The sequence below is a fragment of the Alexandromys fortis genome, unplaced genomic scaffold (assembly GCF_014885135.2).
Source record: "Alexandromys fortis isolate MF-2015 unplaced genomic scaffold, M_Fortis_MF-2015_v1.1 scaffold_143, whole genome shotgun sequence".
Classification (NCBI taxonomy): Eukaryota; Metazoa; Chordata; class Mammalia; order Rodentia; family Cricetidae; genus Alexandromys; species Alexandromys fortis.
Genome location: NW_026068044.1, coordinates 4,195,341 through 4,215,760, shown reverse-complemented (window position 1 = coordinate 4,215,760; position 20,420 = coordinate 4,195,341). Strand labels below are relative to the sequence as shown.

Below are 20,420 nucleotides of genomic sequence, written 5' to 3'. Positions count from 1 at the left end.
CTGGCTTGCTTATGCCCCGAAATAATTACATGGAAACTGTATTCTTTTAAACACTGCCTGGCCCATTAGTTTTAGCCTCTTATTGGCTAGCTCTTACATATTGATCTAACCCATTTCTAATATTCTGTGTAGCACCACGAGCTGGCTTACCAGGAAAGATCTTAACCTGTGTCTGTCTGGAGTGGGAGAATGATGGCGACTGCCTGACTCGGCTTTTTTTTCTCCTAGAAGTCTGTTCCGTCTACTCTGCCTACCTAATTTTCTGTCCTATCCAAGGCCAAGCAGTTTCTTTTTTAATTAACCAATGAAAGCAACAGATAGAGATGCAAGACCCACCTCCATCAACCAGGCACCTTCTATGAGACTTTCTTGTTGATGGCCACTAAGGATAACATTCCAACTACCCAAGGATGAACGTAGTTCATTCTTAACCTGTTCCAGCCTCAGCCATGGAGGTCTGAAGAGATGTTTCTTGCCGGGCCTATTGCCAGTGTAGAGACAATGACATTTGTCCTCCGTCCCTCGGAGGCTTGCTGAAATGGACTGGCAACAGAGAGATCAGTGAGTGAAAAGGCCATTGTAGGACAGCAATTGCCCAGGAACCCAAGGCCTGGTAACATATACACTCTTCTTCATAGACATGGGGGAAATTGGGCAGTATAGCCCATTTTGAGAAGTAAAGGATTTTTAGAAGATTATGAATGAACCCAGAGAACAGGCAACAGATTGGGTCAAAGTTCCTATGGTGTGCTGAGGAATTAAGGGACGGTGGATGTGGAAATTCACCCAGATCAAAGAGAACTTTATTAAGGATAGTAAGTCTGCCTCCAAGAGTTGCCTTCAGAAGAATAGAGAAAAGGACTGTCTGGGTGTGGCGAGGACCCTCAGCCTCCAGTCTTCTCTTCAGTGGCTGTCTTCCTGGTTGTTTGATGAGAACCACTGGGAGAGAGCTGAGGGGAATTGCATTTCTTATGGGAACTATTTCATCCAGCAGAAAACAAAAAAACGATCCCAAAGTAAGCTCATCTCCACCTGTGAGGAAGAGAAATGAGAAGTTGAGAAGGTTCTTGGTTTGGAGGCTTCCCCGGTATCTTTTTTTTAACTCAAAAAGACACCACTAATTCACCAAATCTTTTTCTGATCCCCGGGATCCTTGCCCACATTCGCACCACCAGACTGACCTCTGACTCTGCCTGTGGTTACTGGCTTGATTGAATCCCTGCAGCCCACGTGCTTTTCTCCCCGTTCACCTCTCGCATTAGCTTTGTGTTGTTATCACAAAATATACCAACTAATCAACTTACAAGGAGAGAAAGGTGTTAAATTGGCTCACATTTCTGAAAGTTCTAGTTTGTCACCAAGCAGTCCTATTCTTTGGGGCTTTAGCAGGAAATTTGCACCATGGCTGGTCTGTATAGTGGAGCATATACCTGACCTCATTAGCCAAGGATCAGGACAAGAAGGGAAGGGATGGAGAGTCAGTTCCCTGCAGTGCATGCCTTCAGCAATCTAAATCATCCCACGAGATGCTGCCTCCTAAAAACATAACCACGGCCTACTAGCACCATGCTGTGACCATGACTTTGACATTGTCTACCCTTGGGGGCAGGGGCCATTCACACAAGCCACCCTACAGCTCAGTCTGCCCGCTAACAGGGCACTGATGTGGGATTTCCCTCTGTATGTTGTGAATATCATTGGTTAATAAATGGGCCTATAGAAAGCTATTGGGGTACAGAACTAGACGGGGGGGGGGACTAAACTGAATGCTGAAAGAAAGGAGACAGAGTCAGAGAGAAGCCCATGGAGCCACCAGAGACAGATGTGCTGACACTTTCCTGGTAAGCCACGACCTTGTGGTGATGCACATAGGGTTAAAATAAAATGTAAGGGTTAGCCAATAAGAAGCTAGAGCTAATGGGCCAAGCCGTGATTTAAATAATACAGTTTCTGTGTGATTATTTCGGGGCTAGGTGGCCAGGAACTAACTAGCAGCCTCCTTACTATAAGACATCACCTCCCACATGTCAGATGTGGGAGAGGAGCTGCAAAAAAAAAAAAAAAAAAAAAAAAAGCTCATTTTCAGAGATGGCAGGGAAGGACCTTGAGAGGCGAGCCCCACCCTGAGAAACTACAGAGCCGTTTCTATGGGAAGCCAGTTTAATAAATTATAGCCGTGAGTCAGGGGGAGTGATGTCAGATAAATGAAATATTTAACGCCATGTAATAACCCCTCCGGTGATGCTAGAATGATCTCATTTGTTAATCTAAAGGACTCCCTGATGAGACAGCTGAGTGCTAGAACAAGCTGGAAGGCTGCTCTTTAAATCATGGCAATCCCCTCATGGAGAGAGGTAGCCTTCATCTTGCTCCTCCTAGAGGTAGATGTAACCCTCAGCTGGCCTTTAACAAGAAGTGGGTTTAACGATACCTACAAAGGATCTCTCCTCTCCTCTCCTCTCCTCTCCTCTCCTCTCCTCTCCTCTCCTCTCCTCTCCTCTCCTCTCCTCTCCTCTCCTCCCCTCCCCTCCCCTCCCCTCTTCTCTCTTCTTCCCTTCCTCTACTTACTCCTTCCCTCCCTCTCTCTCTACCCATTTCCCTTCAAGTCCATGAGGCTTCTGGCCTCTGCTCACCTCCCCCTTGCATTCTCTGCCACCTATAGAGACACACAATAGACTTCCTCAGCCGGGGCGGTGTGTCACTTGCTCACAAAGCAGAGACCTGCTCAGACTTTGTCCACTTTCGAGTTTCTAATTTAATGGCATAAAATTCAAAAGAAATAGAAAGCTAGATTCAGAATTCCCAGTGTTGTGCAAAATAGAGCTGAGCTGTTATGTTTAGAAGAAACTGCTGAGAGATAATTTGGGTGTTAAGTAGTATCACGTTTGCTTTCGTTTTATTCTACAGTTATCCAGCGGCAGTCACCAGGGCCAGAGGAGACAAAGACAATCATCTCTGTGTCCCGTTCCTTTCCTCGGCTCCTGAGTCCTTCCTCAGTAGTTACAAATGCACTGAAGGGACAGGTGGTCTGTAGGTGGCAGGTAGGAGTGTGACCCCTGGAGCTGCTAGTAGCTCTGGGTTCTTCTACTGCACCCTCTCACCCCACTCTCCCCTAGGAGCAAACTGCACGTGCCGCCCCTCCCAATTTAAAAAGAAAATGCTAGAGCCTATGGGAGGTGAGCGATCTAGTTCTTGGCGTAAGCACTTCATTGCTTATGGCTTCTGAGCTGGGGCAGCCTTTTGGGTTATGCATTTAGGTTATGAAAATCATCTAATTAGCCTGACCCAAAGAGCATGTCTGTCCCCATCTGGACATTCAAGCAGACAGTTTTTGGGGTGGTGGCCAAGCAGCTATCAAAGGCTGGGGAACAACCAGCCACTCGGTTGGCAGTGCTACCAGGGCTCTTTGAAGCCTTCAGAGGCCAAAGACTATTGATTTTCCTGGCTGCATTCTGAACTGCTTGCGTTAGACCAGGATCCGACCTGGGCTGCATTATCCTATTTAGTAGGGCTGTTGGCGACAGTTGTTCCTCAGCAGCGATGATGGCAAGCCACTGACCTGCCCCGGAGCTTCTGAGAAGGCCAGGCATAGCTGGGTGAGCCAGCTGGACAGGAAGTTCCTCCACAGGTGGTTAGTTGTTTGGTCACCATGGTTTCTGTTTGTCTGTCTGTTTGTTCCTTTGTCTTAAGCCTGTAGACCAGGCATCCTGGAAACACGAGCCTTAAGAGAGTTCTGATGTGGGCTTTGGAAATATTTTTATTCCTGCCGCTCAGCTTCTCTCCGGAACTCATTTATGTGACGCGGGATTACGCTTTTGGCTCCTGCTTCCCCAGGCCCTGCTTTTCCCATTGCCTCTTTGCCTGACCCTTACCTCCCACAATGGCCTTGGCCCCTACCCTGTGTTCCTGGGAGACCTGATTCATTATTCTCCCTCTTTCTCATGGTTTCCCCTTTATATATAGTCCACTATTTGATCTCTGCAAACTATAATGCAAAAGGTGGTAGCAAACCACCAGAGGCCTCCAAGGAAAACATGTTTGAAATAGAGTTGACCTTCTGTGTCTGTGAGTTTTCGTTTGTTTCTTCAGTCTGATATTTAATCAGATTTCCAGAGTGAGCACAGGAAAAATTAGTGCTCATTAACTTTCACCTATTTTCTGGGGGATTCTTTTTTAATATTTATTTTTGTTATTTTTATTTACATGGTTATATCTGTGTAAATGCATGCCACCTCTAATTCAGTACGCTTGGATCTTGGAAAGGGACATTGGATTCTATGGAACTGGATGTACAGGAGGTTGTGAGCAACCAGATGTGGGTGCTGGGAACCTCTGCAGGGGTAACCCTTAGCCCTGGACCCTTGGGTTTTGTATCCACAGACTCAATCATCCCTGATCGGGAAACACTGGGTAAAAGAGAAAGTAACTAGGGAAGGAACAAAATAAAACAAAGAACAAACAACCACAACCCAACATGCTATACATGACTGAAAACGTCACAGCAAGCCCATAATTATGCAGAACTGATTTAAAAAAAAACCTATATGCATACTGAACACACACCCACTTTTTCATGCCATCATCCCCCAAACAACATAGAACACAGAAGTCTATATGGACCGAGGGTGCCACAAATGGCCTCAGAGGCTGGCTCCCCAGGTGTGGATGCAGGAATGTGGAGGCCAGAGGTTGACCTGGAGTGGCTTCCATATTCTTCACCTTTCTCTTTGAGACAAGATTTCTCACTGAATCTGGACCTCTCCCGTTCGGCTAGACTGGCCAGCCAGCTCCAGGGTCGGCTAGACTGGCCAGCCAGCTCCAGGGATCCTCCTGCTCCTGTGTCCTCAGCACTAGGGTTGTAGGTGTGGTGCATGCTGCCATGTCGAGCTTTCTTTCTTTGTTTTTTTTTTGTTTCTTTTTTTTTTTTTTTTTTTTTTTTTTTTTTTTTTTTTTTTTTTTTTTTTTTTTTTTAGTTTTCAAGATAGGGTTTCTCTGTGTAGCCCTGGCTGTCCTGGAACTCTCTCTGTTCTGTAGACCAGGCTAGCCTCAGACTCACAGAGCTCTGCCTGCTTCTGCCTCCTGAGTGCCGGGATTAAAGGCATGCACACCACCACCACCCTGCCATACCCAGCTTTATAACCACGGGTCCTAGGAAGCTGAACTCAGACCCTCACGCGTGTGCAGCAGGGTCTTTACCAACTGAGCTGTTTCCCCAGCCCCAGGATTCAAGTTTCTTGAAAGCCCTAATACTGCTCTTGACTCTCAAGCCCCCCCCCCACCCCCTACCCCCACCCCTGAGAATGCTGAGGGATTCAGAGGGCCCAGGGCCTTCCTTTGAAGGCGATGCTCTATGGTTCTCTTCCTGCTGGAAGAGCTTTAGGACAGAAGGAATGTAGGTGGTCATAATTCTACCACTTAGCCATTTGGTGGAACCTGGAGTCCAGCCCCAATATCAACGCCAAAGGGAGGCAAAATGACTTATGCTGGGCACTTGGTTCTGTGTGAAGCTGCTGGGAGTGTCATATGCATTTCTTCATGACAGAGTCACAGTCTCCTGAACTCACAGATGAGGGACTGGAGGTTGAATGTAATCATCTAGCTTGTTAGTAGCAAATAAATGTCAGCTAGGTGCCTCACCCCCACCCCACCTCCGCCGCCACATACACACCCCATCCCCAGACGGCAATATTCTTCTAGAAAACTGTCTGAGGCTCAAGTGGGTCAAGAATCCAAGTCCACAATCACTGGGCAGGGGGTTTGAACCTGATTGCTCTAGACTGATCTGGTTGCCGTGATAAACATTATGACCCAAAGCAACTCAGGTAAGAGGGGCTTCTTTCAGCTTACAAGCTACAGCCCATCGCTGAGGGAAGTCAGGGAAGGGGCATGAAGCATAAACCATGTAGTGTGTGTGTGTGTGTGTGTGTGTGTGTGTGTGTGTGTGTGTATGTGTGTGTGTGGTCACTGCTTGCTGGTTCACTCTCTGCCTTGCACTTCGCTAGCTTTCTTATGTGGCCCAGGCTGCATAGTAAGTGGTGTTGCTTACAGTGGCTTGGGCCTTTCTGCATCGGTTAACAAGACCTCACAGACACATCAACACAACAACCCAATAAAGACAGTCGCGTAATCAAGACTCCTTTGTGGCGACTGTGGGCTGTGTCAAGCTGACAGGTAGTGCTAACTAGGGCAATGACCTTGGCTGCCATTTTGACTTTTGATTCTGTACTTTGTAAAGTATTAGGACTCTTCCAGGACAGAAGAGAGGGGCGATCCCACACCTAGCAGACAGAACTGTTCTGGGGACACAGGCCTGGGAAATGGGGGAGCCTAGACTCTTGGCCTCAAGGGATGGCAAGGCAGTGGCTCAGGTCCAGGCAGTCACACCCTATTGTTTGATTTTAAGCATCCTGAACCTTTGATAAGAGCAGGTGGAACTGGCAACCAACCCTAATGATTCCAAAGTAAGAGCTTGATTTTCCCTCTGGCTCTCTCGCTCTCTCAGCAGTGAAGAGGGCATTGTTTGGTTGTCGAAGCAGCACATTTAACTCAAAGACGCAGTACAAACGCTGTTGCTGCAACACGAAACCTCCTCCTTGGCTGATAAGCAGGCGTATTAAACAGAGGGAATCTTCAGGGCTGGGCGATTTGATCAGAAGTTACTCACCAGATTTAGTACAGTGTAGGCCTGCCCAGGGCTCCCAGTGGGGACATTGGTGGGGAGGGCCTTCAGTGGGCACACGTATCTCTGGAGGTATGTTTATTTCTGGTGCTGCCTCCTCACTGACTAGATGCTCTCCATTCTGAGTTGAGAACGGGGGAGCTGCCGCTCCCTGGAACTCATGCACAAAACATTGAGCCACCGCTCACTGGTACTTCTGCACAAAAACACTGTCCTGACTGTGGACTGTCCAGGCTGAGCCTCTGTGTTTGCCCATCACTCTGTGTTAATGTGGCAAAGAGCAGAGGAAGTAATGGTAGGAAAGTCAGTTGTTGGGGTTGGAATGTCAGAAGCTCTAGCCCTGACACTGTAGGTTGACTCTGTTCCTTCTAAGCTGGTGACATCACACTAAAGAGGCATTAAAGACTAACCTAGAAAATCTCCTTATTCCGGGCCCTGGAAACAAAAGAAGGAAGGAAGAGGCAGGGTGTCTACTAACCTTGTCCAGGGAATTCTCTAGCAACCCGAGACCCTTCCACCAGACCCTGTCATTTGAAGATTCTGTTACCGCCCAAGATTACCATTGTAGGGACCAAGCCTGGCATACGCGGACATTTAGGCATATTCTAGACCATATTATTCTAAATGACATCATAATTCTTTTTCATCTGTCTATTGATTATACACTAAAGCTTAATTCAGTTCTCTCGGAGTTAGACGGTGACTCAGTGGCACTTTATTGGGGGCCAGGGAGATGCAGAGGACTTCCTGTTTAAAGGTCATCAGCCCGCAGTTTCTGCTCCAGTCCTCCAAAACTCCCAGGAGAAGTAAGCACCAGTTTATAAGAAAGGACTCTTTCTGCAGCCTGGCAAACCAGAACAGATAGGCTCTGTCCAGAATGAGGGAAGGGCTTCCAAAGGTGACAGTGCCCGTGTAACCCAGAGTAAAAGGCAGTTGGACCTCAGGAACGGGCTGAGTTTGTTTGTGTCTCTGGTGTGGGCTAGGGATTCACCAATATAAGAAAATGCATAATGCGATTAACATAAGGAGAAAGGTTTCTTTGTCCCTTCATGCCTCTGGCGATGTAGCTCACCTTGTTGGGAGTACATGATGGAGCTAAGGTCACAGGCCACAAACCAGGGAGTAAAGAGAAGGAAGGGGCCAAGGTCCCTGATCCCACTGACAGGCCTGCCTCTAATAACCTAAAGATGCTTGTGAAATCCTACTTACAGGTCCTCTACTTCCCTATAGTACCACCCCAATGGCCAAGGCTTTAATCCTTGGGGATCATTCAACATCCAAACTCTAGCATCCTTCCTCCTGGCCACTGCCCCTGTTCAGAAACTTGGCCACTTGTCACAGCCAGAACTTGTCATGCCTTGGCTTTCTAAGCACTGCTTGTTGGCACAATACAATTCTGTTTTCCTTGTAGGCTTAAAAATGCTTCTGGTGTCTGATCAAGTTGGATATAAAGGATAATCCTGCATTCCGGAGGAAATAAACCCTCAAATAAGTCACAGTGAGGGGAAGTAAGATCCAGAGAAGTCCCTGGTGGCAGTGTAGACTGATTGCTGTTGCTTTTCAGGTTCTCAGAGTTAACCAAGGGTCAAAGGTCAGATGGTCAGGCCATGAAAATCTCCTTCCAGAATTCAACAAGGACGTAGCAGAGTCAGACACTTGGGACTGGAGAAGGACCCTCATGCCTGTGACATCTCAGGATGTCACAGGGCCAGATCCTGGGCGAGGACTCACAGGTGTTCTGGAAAGTGGACAGGAATAAAGGGGGGGTCTTTCACAAACTGCTCACAGACCAGTCGCAGACAGTGAGCATCACCTTGACATTTCAATGAAACCGGTGTTTTTCTTTTAAAAAAAAATCTCTAAAACATTTTTAGAAAAACATTTATTATTAATAGAGTGGAAACATCCCATTGTCTGTTGAAACAGGAGTAAAATGTCGAAGGGAGAAGGGACTGGGAGAGAGCCAGCGCAGGGCGCGAAGGGAACGGGGCACAGGGGAGAAGGAGCACTAGGGGAGACGAACAATCTGTTGCTGAATTAATCCACCTGGATGCTGCAGAGAGCAGAAAGTACACTTGGGAAAACCTGACGTTCAGCTAGTGTGACGAACACGAGTTGTTGCATAGAGAGAGAAGAAATGCAATCCCATGCAAAAGGTGGACAGAGGTGCGGTAGGCAGAAATGGAGGATTCCGCGGTACAACAGGGTCTGAGTTTTAGGGGACGATCAACACCCACAGCATGTGTGAGCTCGGCAGAATTTTCCATCCGAAGAACACAGACAATGCTTCTGCCTCGGATTGCCAAGGTGAGGGAAAGAAAACTGTCTTGTGTGAGAATTTAATACAGCCCATGGCTCCTAAGGAACACTCAATACACGTGGTCGAAGGAGACAGAGAAAGAGAGATAGAGAGGAAGAAAGAGGGAGAGAGATGAGAGGGGGAATTAATGCAGTTCCACAGGAAGGAAACTAAGCCAGGGAGGTTGGCATTTTGTCTGTAATAACAGTCAAAGACCTGGTGGGGCGTGGTGGAGCATGGCTTCTCTAGGCTGAAGGAGAGCATCGAGTGTCCAATCAGAAGGCGGCCCCTAAGAGGAGACGTTATGATCGTAATATACCATTATAATATTTATGAACTGCTAGGACTAGGAAAATGAAATCCAACAAGGCTTTGGGCAGAAAATATAGGTTCCTCACAGCATTCCGGAAATTAGAATATCACAGTAGCCAGAGCCAGATGAAGTAACTTTCCCCATTTTGAAGGGGCCCCAAAATATATACTCTGCCGTATTATCTTTTTCCACAAAGACAACAAGAAACTATTCTCAAATGTTTATGGCTCTGGAAGCAGGCCTTGATGCTCTGTTCCACTGAAAATTGGCTGGTGTGATGGGTGCTAAGTGTGCACCTATAATCTCGGCACCGGAGAGATGGACAAAGGAGAGTTATGGGTTCAAGGTCATTCTGGACGGTCTTAGCACCTCTCTAAAGAATCAAGGGTAGAGGATGACACACAGTACCTCACACGGTGGTAGAGCATTTTCCAGCATGTGTGAGGAGCCAGTTTCCACCAGGAGGAGGAGGGGAGAACTATAGGTATCACCCTTACTAAATGGGTAGTTTGGTCACGAGAGGACCAGCGCGGTGGCGCGCTGCGCCCCAACATCCACCTCGCGGTCTCTGCTTCAGGTGCTCCAGACGCCATGTCGATGAAGACAGGTGGTAGTTAGTGTTCCGCGTTTGGCTCATTCAGAATAATTCCACCCAGTTTCTTTATTATTGTTGCAGACTCTTTGTAAAACTGAACATTATATTGTGTTTGCACGCCACATTCCCTGAAAGCTTCCACCCGAGGGACACACTCAGGGGCGGCCGCGAATAGAGCGGCAGTAACCACGGGTGTGTAGACGACTCTTTGGTAAGCCGATTTCCAATCTTTGGGGTGAATACCCAGAAGTCATTCTGTTTGTAGTTTTGTGAGGACCCCTGTGGCTGAGCTAATTAACACCCCCCCCCCCCAGCAGCCTGCGAGGTTTCCCTTTCCTCCTGTTCCCGCTCTTGCGCTCTTGCGCTCTTGCTTGTTATCTCGCGTCTTTTTGGTACCAGCCATCCTCGCAGGTGTGGAGTGATAGCTCATTATTAGTGTTCTCATTCGCATCTCGCTGATGATGAGCAATGCTGGGAATTTCGCAGTGTCTGAAGGCCACTTGTGCGTCTTCTTCAGACAACTGTCTCTTGCGTCCCTCGCTTGCTTCTTAACGGGATTTGTTTTGGGAGAAGTAGTCAGTGTGATGTTTTTCCTTCTTTGAGATCAGAGAATACAGCGTGGTCGGTGTAATAATTGAGTACTGTACATGGAAATCTTGTGAGGAGAGTCAGTTTTGAAATGCCGTGGTCATAAAAATATTCAATATTAGTGGTGGTCGATATGAAGATTAGTTTGATTTAAACATTCTACGTTGTACTAAAATATGGAAGTACTTTGTACCTGATAGTAAACTTTGTGCATAAAAGGCAGAACATGCAAATGACTAACAGTGAGCAATTGAAATCTAAATATTTGCATAAAATGTGTTTGTTGGGCTGGTAGGATGGCTCAATGTGTAAGCCACTTGCCACCAAGCCAGACAGCTTGAATTCAGTCCCCAAGACCTAACTGAAGAATGTAACTCATTCCTCCTCTCTCTCTCCCTCCCCCCTCTCTCGCCCTCCCTCCCCTCTCTCTCTTTCACACACAATTAATAATAAAAACAAATTATTTAAGGAATTTTAGGAAAATATTTTTCGTATAAACATCATCTGAAAAAATACTAAAAATTGAAATTTAAAATGAAATTATACTGAGTAGGAAAATAGCATTTACTAAGCAAATTTCTCTAACTCTCCAGGTTTTATTAATAAAACTTGGGGTCTAGGAAACACTTTCAAAGAAGGCAGTGATGCAGCCTCTTCAGTAGAGTGCACAGGGGACACTACATTGGAACTTTCCTGTCGTTACAGAGACACACTTGAACTGAGGCAACGTGTGTGGTGCTGACTTCTAGATCTCTGCATTAAACCTCCAAATGAAAAATCAAACACGTTAGCGAAACCTCAACACATCACTGTAGTAAAGAGCCAAAGGAGTTAGTTTATCAGGGTAAAGGAAGACACGCGGTCTGTACATCCACTGTAAGTCTAGATGTACACATGTAGACATGTGTGTACACACATGCTAGAAAAAAATACCGGAGTTTCCCTCTAATATAAGATACACTGATTTCTATAAGAAAATCTGCTGTTGTTGTATGCAGAAAATACAAAGCGAACAACACCCTCTGAAGAGGAATGCAAGACCAGGCGAGTACACAGAAATCTAGGGGTCTATGGATAAAGACTGTGGCATCTTCCCAAACAGCTGTGCGCCAGAAGTGTCCCCTTGTCCCCATGACAGCCTCTACCCTGCCTTCCCATCATTGTCAGAGGCCACAGACGTGGGTCTTTGCTAGTTTGTCTGTATAAATTGTACAAGAGGGTGCTAATGCAAGGTGAATTCTCCCAAAGACGTCTTCCCTAGCGGTGAAGGATGTGGATGACTGAATTCTGACGACAGGCGTTCAGGAGCGAGGAAAGCCACACTCATGTGGCCCTAGCCAGTGCTGATTTCTATGTTAGGCACAGCAGACACAGTGCCGTAGCTTCGAAAGGCAAATGTAAATTAACTTGTAATTTAAAAAAAAAAAAAAACTATTGGGCATGGTGTTGTACAACTATAATCCTAGCCCTAGGGGCAACAAGGCAGAAGGATTATAAACTCAATGCTAGTTCGGGCTTTGTAGTAAGAAGCTGTCTCAAAAACAAACAAAACCACCAAACACCAAAAAACTCCAATAATAAATAGTAAAAAGAATATGAAGACAGTCACGAACCCAGCCTGCATTTCACGATCCCTATACAACACAGTTGTGTTGGGTCTTCGTTAACATTTTATATACAGAGACCTAGTGCAGAAATGCCTCATAAAAATTGTAAGGTGGCCCTGTCTTGAACTCACAACAGCCAGAGCTCACTGAACTCTTTCTCCCCATAAGTTCATTGTACCCCTAAAGGCAGAACACCCTAAACTTACATACCCTTAAGTCAGCATCCCTGAACTCATTACATCCTATTAAAACCCCAAACTCATGCCACCCCCAAAGTCAGCACCCACAATCTCATCATATCCCTGAAGCCATAGCACCCGGTAGCCCCTACCCTCTGCAGCCTGCTCTGCCTACTTAGAAATTCAGTCATGAGTGACTCTTTAGAAAACCAACCAATGGCAGAAACGATGCCTTCATAGATAAGAATCGTATTGGTTTATTTAAATAAGATTATCTGTGTGTAATAGAGTGTCTGCGTGTGTGTGGCGCAGCAAAGTCTGGATTTGGAAGTCAGGAGAGTTTGATTCACTTGGGTCATTTATTGAGCGTCAAGGTCTACTAGTCACCTGGTCTGAGGTATGGCTCTTGATCTTCAAAATCAAACAATATCTATCTTCACATTTTAGAGAGGTAAAAATCAACACATTAAAAATGTTGGCTCTCATCACTCAGTTCTCAATAAGGGTGACATGGTAATCACTTAACCTAAACGCCCAGGCCCCGGTCTGTTGGAATTAATGACTTTCGAAGTTTATACGTCTCATTGTGGAAACCTGGGATGACTACAAAGTAGAAGGTGCTTGCCTAAGGGGTGTGTTTAATAATGTGAGACACCTAATTTAGTAGAAAACGAATGAATTAGGACGATGGACATGGCTTACAAATGCTTCATTTTTACAAATGTATCATGCATAGTAAGTAAGATGCTCTCTAAATTTCTATAATCATTTTCTCGTGAATCGAGAACATCCAAGTTTTCTTAGAATGTGAAAAATTTAAAAAGTATTTAAAATTCAATGTCACTCGTGAATCAACATTCTCATGGCCTGTTTATATCATGATTCTCTTCCCTGAGGTCTTGGGGAGGAATGCAGGCAAGCTGCCCTGTTCACACCTCCCACTCTCCGGGAGAGACAGAAAACCAACAGGGAAGGAAATGTCTCTTGCAGTGGTGTGTTTACAGGTGTCTGTGTCGTCCAGCCCATTGCTTTATAAACACTATGCCTTATTTCAGGCAGAGTTTATTGATGGAGAAAGGCGAATCTGGATTCACAGTGTGGACAGACTCTAGAGAGAGGGCTGTAGAGGAGGCAACTTTTCCTTTTAGTTTAGAAAGGAGATTTATTTATAAACCAAGAAGCTAATAATTGTTCAGCAAAGCATTCCAAGAAGGCCAGGACTGCAGCTTACCTGTTCTTGCTGTCCTGTGAAGCTGATCCTGAGGATAGTGGGGGTACAACGTTGCTCAGTCCACGCAATTCATAACATGGAGACAGCTAGCGTCACTGCGCACCTTGACGGCCTTTAACAATATTGGAGAGTGAGGCCCTCAGGTCTGTTTCTGTTGCCCAGAAGGCTTCAGTCATCACCAAACAAAATGCACGGAAACAAATTGGACTTCATTTATCCTTAGGGTAAATGATATGCAGGCCCACTTAGACCCTGCTTGACTGTAAGTCAACCCATGTCATGTTTAGCCATGGCAGATGTTCTGCTCAGGAAATTACCTAGCAAGGAAATAGCCTTGACATCAAAATTTCACTGAGCATAATTCAATCACAGGAGACTCAGAAGCTCTTAGGGTCCAGGCATCTCCCTGCAAACACCGTTTGATTCCACTTGTGCCCGTAGTTAGGGTGGAAGGAGTTTGCGGTAGGTAGAGAAGTGACATGCACACACGGGGTCACTATGGGGGGGCTTTACTGGGAGCAGGACAAGTAATGAGTCATAGGTCTGCTGCAAATGGGGTGACCTAAATGCCGCAGGAACTGAATGGAGATAGTAAAAACTTGGAAAAAGCAAAAGCGTTGATTTATGTTGGAGACCATGTATCATGCCGCCATATCTAAATTATTTAGGGTATGGCTTTGCAAGAAGCACCTTGGCTGTAGTATGTTCTTCCTTACACTTTTCTGGGCTAAGGGACTGTGGGGCTGAGAGTATGGGACCTGGGGTGTTAGAGGGTTGAGGGGTTGAGGGCCTGAGGGGCAGCGGAGTTGAGGGGCTGGAACTTGGGGTCTTAGAGGCCTGAGGGGCAGAGGGGCAGCAGGGTTGAGGAGCTGGAACCTGGGGTATTAAGAGGGCTGAGGGGCTGAGGGGCAGAGGGGCAGAGGCACTGAACTGACAGGGGGAAGGAAGAGGTGAGCCCACCAAAGCAGCCATATGAGGATAGCCCTGAGGATCACACATCCTTAGGCAGGCATTCTCCTCTGGCTCCTATGACTTCTAAATTGGTTCTCATCCACAGTTTCTCTTTGGATTTTCATCTCTAGCTCTCCCATGTTGGTCATAGCCTTCATACACATACACCCCCAAACTGGTCTTGAGGGGGAATGTAATTGGCAACCCTTTGCTCTTTGAAGTAACACATGTGTTTTCTTCTTTAACAAGTGTCGGTACATGTGTGCAGTGCACATGGATGTTGGTGTGTTGTTATCGTTGATGCTGTTATTATTCCTTGTATATAGGTGTTTTGCCTGCATGTACTGTCTTTGCATCACATTTGTGCCTGGTGCTTGTGGAATGCCCAGAAGGGGGCAGTGGGTGCCCTGGAACTAGACTTACATATATTTGTGTGCTATCAGGCAAGTTCTAGGAACCAAACCTGGGTCCTCTGGAATAGCAACTAATGTTCTTAATTGCTGAGTCATCGTTCCAGCCTCTACTTTTTGGTTTTCATTTGTTGTTGTTGTTGTTGTTTTTGAGACACAGTTACTCTGTGTAACTGCTAGCTGTCCTGAAACTCACTCTGTAGACCAGGCTGGCCTCAGACTCACAGAGATCCACCTGCCTCTGCCTCCCAAGTACTGGGATTAAAGCTGTGCACCACCACCACCTGACTGTAGTAAGGAGGCCGTTAGTTAGTTCCTGGCCGCTTAGCCCCAAAATAATCACACAGAATATATATTATTTAAAACACTTCTTGACCCATTAGCTCTAGCTTCTTATTGGCTAACTCTTACATATTAATTTAACCCATCTCTATTCATCTATGTATCGCCACGTGGCTGAGGCTTACCAGGTAAAGTTCCATCTTACTCCCACATGGCTACATGGCTTCTCTCTGACTCCACCTCCTCCCTTCCAGCATTCTGTTTAGTTTTCCCCGCCTAACGAAGTTTTGCCCTGCTATAGGTCCAAAGCAGTTTCTTTATTCATTAATGATAATCACAGCATACAGAGGGAAATTCCACATCACCTGACAGCCTCTACTTTTTTTGGGGGGGGGGGCAGGTCTGTCACCGGACTAATACTTGCCAATTAGGCAAGACTGGCTGGCCAAGGTGCCCAGGGATCTACCTAGCTCTGCCCCTCTCCCTCCCCTCCCCCCGCCAGCTCTGGGATTACAAGCCTGCACTACGGACCACAATTGGCTTTTCACATGGGACTCACACTCAGTCCTTCCCTGACAGAGCCATCCTCTCAGCCCTCCTTTCCTTGTCTAGATGTTTGTATGTTAATCTTGTGCTGAAGGTTTGCCTAGAAAAGCTTTGTTTCTAGTAGGGATGGGAGAGAAAGGTGTTCGCCTCTGCCCAGGAAGAGGGTGTACAAGTGATGCTACTCACATCCCCAGTTCTCTCTAGTGCCCTAAAATGACACGCATGAGAGAAACTCCAGCCACGCACAAAGCTCTCTATGACTCGCCCATGGAGAATAGCATTCAAAGGTTCAACGCTCCTATGATTCAGTGATTCCATGGAAAAAGTTTCTGGAAGCTTATTGTATCCAACATGCAGCCACAATCACTTCTTTGCACACATTAACTGCTCAGTTCCAGTTCCAGTCGCCAAGAGTCCTACTTGAAAGTGTGGTAACCCCGCCAGCTCTGTCTCTCCGAGCAGCCTCTGTTTGCACAAGGCCTTGCATCTCCTGGAGTCATTCCACACTCATGGGAAATTCCCCTGCTCTAGAATCAGTCAAATGATTCAGGCGGTCACATATGTGTGCCCTTCTATCTTGGCATCATAGACCTTTGCGTTTAAAACTGTGACTCTTGTGGGGCCATCTGTCCAAACGCTTGAGACAGTCCATTTTATAACTAGACAGCAGGTGGCGCTCTAACTTCAGGAGTCCGGCTCCTAAAGCCACCAAAAACAAGGGGCACTTTCAAGTGCTTTTAAAAATTTATTCATATATATATTTTTTTCCCTCTGCCAAGGCAGAAATGTACTCTATTTTCTTTAATCAGGTTCGTTTGCTTCCTACTGTGTGACTTCAACTGAGTAATAGGAAGCCAGACTTCTCCCCCTGGGTACTTTGTTTCCTAGGCAGGGTTTTGAGATTGGCCTGAGTTGCGGACTCTGGCAGAAACAACAGAAATGCTGTATTCACCTGCAGAGTCGCTGTCCCTCCTGGTGGTTCTGAGTGGCTTCTTCAGACATAAGGGCATGGCAGCCTATAGCACGCTCACCCTGGAGGGCAGAGACAATTACAATTTGCTGTCCTGTCTGAGGCAAGCTGAGCTGCTGGGTAGAGCGTATCAACAGCCATCCCAGAATGTTAGCTGGACGTCTAGGTGACCAGGCTGCAGGCTTGAGGCCCACTGCTGACTTCCCAAGCAGACAGCACCTCTGTCCCCTCCTGCTGAGCACACACAGACCGGCAACAGGGGCAAACAGCTCAGGAAACGCTGGGACGCTTATCTGTTTGTTCATCTAGCACAGACAGCCTCCCACAATTCCCAGACTCCACTGAGTTGTTGGCATGAGCCAGCGCCCAGCTGATCAGCAGGCACCCTTCCCTCCATCTGGACAGGGAGAAGGTGCTGGAAAGACGGAACCTAAGGAGGGGTGATGGTTCAGCCGGTAACAAGCTTATAGTGCTGGCGTAAGGACCTGAGCCCAGTCCCCAGAACTGTTTAGAAAGCCAGTCGTGGTGGCGCACTCTTATATAATCCCAAAGTTAGAAAGAGGAAACATGTATTTCAGGTGTTCACAGGCGGACAGTTTAGGGGAATCTGTGAGCTTCGGGTCAATAGGAAGACTGAGGGATGGCACTGAAGATTGATTTCTGGCTCCTACACACACACACACACACATGAGTATACTCAGACATACATACACGACACATGAAATACACACCACACACACGACACATACACACATACAAACCGCACCCATACCACACATATACAGACACTCCTACACACATATCACACACACACTCACATGACTATACTCAGACATACATGCATGACACATGAAATACACACCACACACACACACACGACACATACACACATACAAACTGCACACATACCACACGCACACAGGAACTGTTAACTAAGCCTGCAGTACTGCAATCCCAGCACGCCGGAGGTAGGAGGGTCAGGAGATGAAGGTCAGCCTTGGCAATGGTGAGTCTGTAGTCAGCCAGGGCTCTGTGAAATCTTGTCTAAACCAAACAGAACAGAAAATGAAACCAAACCAAACCAGACAAACAGAAAGGAAGCTGTGAACGATGGATAAAGTTTAAAATAAAAGCTACAAAAGAGAGAAAAAAAAAAGATCAAGGGAAACAGAAAGTGGTGGCACCACATGGTAATGTCGCCCCTGTGGCTGAGCATCCAGAGTCCTAAAGGCTCCGGAGATTGAGACCAACTCCCAGAGAAGCTGGAAGCCCTAGGAGAGTGTGGACTGAGCCTCGTCCATGTCCACCCTTGCCTTACAGGGCCCAGTGAGGAAGGAAGCCGGGATTGAAGCCCAGAAAACGCTGAGTCATTGTCTCTCCCTCCGGCTCCTCACCCCAGCCAGCAAGAGATGCATGAGTCACCGAGACAGAAGTATCAAGCCTCCCTGTGGCCCCTAGCCTGGAGGGCAGCAAGTAGCCAGTTGACTCATTTCCTCTTGTTTTTCTCCAACGCGGCATAAAATCTCATAAAATCTCATGAGAAGTTGCACTGTGGCTTCCTCTCTGAGCAGAAGACACTTAGAAAGTTCTCAGTCCATCTTTTCACAGCCACCTCTGCCCGATGACATCGTCCTCCGGCTTTCTTACCTTGCTCTTACTTTCCAGAGAAACCAGATGGGAGGGCAAGGTGTCCTTGTGTGTCTTTTGTCTGAAATAGACGTGAGTGAGGAACGGAATAAATGTATTTCTGCAGTAGCCCCTACTCTCTCAAGGGCTTCCATTAGTAGCAATTCTGTTGCAAAATCTAATACATTGACGCATCAGCGTGCTTTTCCTTTGTTGGTATGTTTGCTTCTGCAGGTAATTTTATTCGGACAAAGTGAAAGTGGGAAGGGCTGGTAGGCTCAGACACACACACAGAAACTGTTGACTAAGCCTGCAGTACTGCAATCCTAGCACGTGGAAGGCAGGAGGGTCAGGAGATCAAGGTCAGCCTTGGCAACGGCGAGTTGAAATGAGAAAAAAGTGAGAGAAACAGGAAGGAAAATGAAAGTGGGTGGGAATTCAATCTGAGGTCAGCCCTGTGTGTGTGTGTGTGTGTGTGTGTGTGTGTGTGTGTGTGTGTGTGTGTGTACTGGATTTCAGCAGTGATGGGGCTGGGGCACAGGACAGAGGAGACAGCTGAGGGAAGAAGCCGTGGTACTTAAGCTGGAAATGGGCTGGTGTATATTCTGTGGCCATACATCCTGTCTTGGGATTTGTCTTACGTGTGTCCCAGGCTACACGCTTGTTGGCTATGTCTCCATGTCTCCTATCAGCTTAGTCAGGAGAGCTCTGCCTACTTCTGTCAGTGATGTGACCTCCCTTGATGTTTAGAAGGCAAGAATGGGAGCCCCTGGAATCTTCCTCTAGACATTGTGACTGTGTCCTTGCATGACATTAGTGAGTCTACAGGCTCGCAGAGAGTCAGGGACCCTTGAGAAGCCACCCTGACTGAAAGCAAACCTTCCTGTGATAGAGGACCCTAGGATTCAGAGGATTGTGGAAATACCAGATTCCCTCTGTCCAATTCCCCTTTGCTTTAGCCAACCTAGGATAGTCCTGGCTTTCCTGCTCATTCATCTGACCCTTATTGGGGCTCTTACTGTATAGTTAGGCCTAGAATGGGGTCTCTGTATTGAGTTAGGACAGACTACTGGCTTCCCAACAGTACAGTACGGCAGCCAGTCGGTCAACATCATTTCTATTATATAGCTGATGTTATGTGTATTTCAGAACTGATATAGAATATACAGTGGGATCTAGAATATGTGGAAACGTTACAGTTTTATATAGGGACTTCCAATTTTCCTGTGTACATTAAGGTACAGGTGTCTAGGCAGAAAAGCACATTCCACCCAACGGGCACTTTCTCCAGTGAACTAGCCCATCACTGACTTGTTAATTAGCGTGACAAGTTTCCAGGAATTGCGTTGTTTACATTTCTTGATGTGCAGACTTATAACTGATCTGAGAAAGGTGTTAACCCCTTTGCCATGCTCCAGATTCAGAACATCCTCGTAGCCTTAAAACACTTCACTGTTGGGGGGGGGGGGGATGGCTACTAATTTTTACTAGTATGAGCCAGGTACTGAAACCCAGAAGCAGGGAGGGATTTCTCAGGCAGGCAAGCCAGATGTTCTGGAACTGTGGTTACAGTCCATGTGAGGAACAATGGGAGCTGAGGGAAGTCAGTTTTCCAAACAGTTTACACACACACACACACACACACACACACACACACACACACACTGTTTACTATGGTAATACTCCTGAAGAGTCAAATGTTATCCACACACCGAAATTCCTCATAATACAGGGAGTTTAAAGAGAAAATTAATACTTATTACACACACACACACACACACACACACACACACACACACACACGCACACTACTTACCAATTCTACACAGCTACCCCTGGAAGACTCTCCAGGAGTGAGTAATAGAACTCACTTTAGAAGGGATCATCTTTGGTGGCTATCAGCAGGGATGGGTCCCGCGTGGCCATTGTCAGATATCTGGCTTAAGTCAATCCTATCTGCCGCCCAGATTCAGGAACACCTGACACATTGCCTCACGCTTAGAGCTAATTGCTCTTCTCCCCAACCCAGACCCGCCCCTCCTCTGCTACGTGTCCAGTTGCAGTGATTTATTTGTCTAGCCAGCAGCTTCGCCAAAACTCTAGCTTTTCTGCGGGCATCCGGGGAAGGCAGCAGGGGGATTAGT

The 20,420-nt window shown here is 46.7% G+C and overlaps 1 long non-coding RNA gene across 1 annotated transcript; it reads right to left on the bottom strand.

Annotated features, from left to right (window-relative positions):
- Window positions 1–798: 798 nt before the first annotated feature.
- LOC126516064 (uncharacterized) lies at window positions 799–18,482 on the bottom strand. Its single transcript, XR_007596013.1, has 3 exons — window positions 18,298–18,482; window positions 13,492–13,603; window positions 799–1,032 (listed from the first exon to the last, which is right to left on the bottom strand). It is a non-coding gene; the product is annotated as an uncharacterized lncRNA (long non-coding RNA).
- Between the last annotated feature and the right edge of the window lie 1,938 nt (window positions 18,483–20,420).